Here is a 472-nt window from a genome sequence, read left to right on the forward strand (position 1 = left end):
CTACCATGCAACACCCACCATCCATCACCACCATCCCTCCACCCATGAACCATCCATCCACCTTCCATCATCCATCCCCCATCCAACAACCACCCATCCCCCATCCACCATGCATCTCGCACCCGTCAATCAATTCATCACCCACTCACCATCCATCCATCCATCCACTACTCACCATCCATTCCCGATCCATCCATCCATATCCCTCTCCCACCCCACTCTGACCCACTAAGGACCCCGTGAGTCCAACAGTAGTGTAATCGGCTGACACTCAGGTTCTCCTCCTCAGCTGAGACCTCTCAGGTCGACGGGTTTCAGAACATCAGCACCTTTCTCCTTGCCTCATCTTCTGAGCTGACATCTGACTGCTGGGGAAGCTTGCGAGTCAAGGCAGAGGGAAATAGGCTCTGCCGTGAGCCTCTGGGATGCAAAGGCCTCAGGGTTGAACCTATAAGCAAGTCAGATTCTAACC

Source organism: Mustela erminea, chromosome 2, assembly GCF_009829155.1.
Source record: "Mustela erminea isolate mMusErm1 chromosome 2, mMusErm1.Pri, whole genome shotgun sequence".
Classification (NCBI taxonomy): domain Eukaryota; kingdom Metazoa; phylum Chordata; class Mammalia; order Carnivora; family Mustelidae; genus Mustela; species Mustela erminea.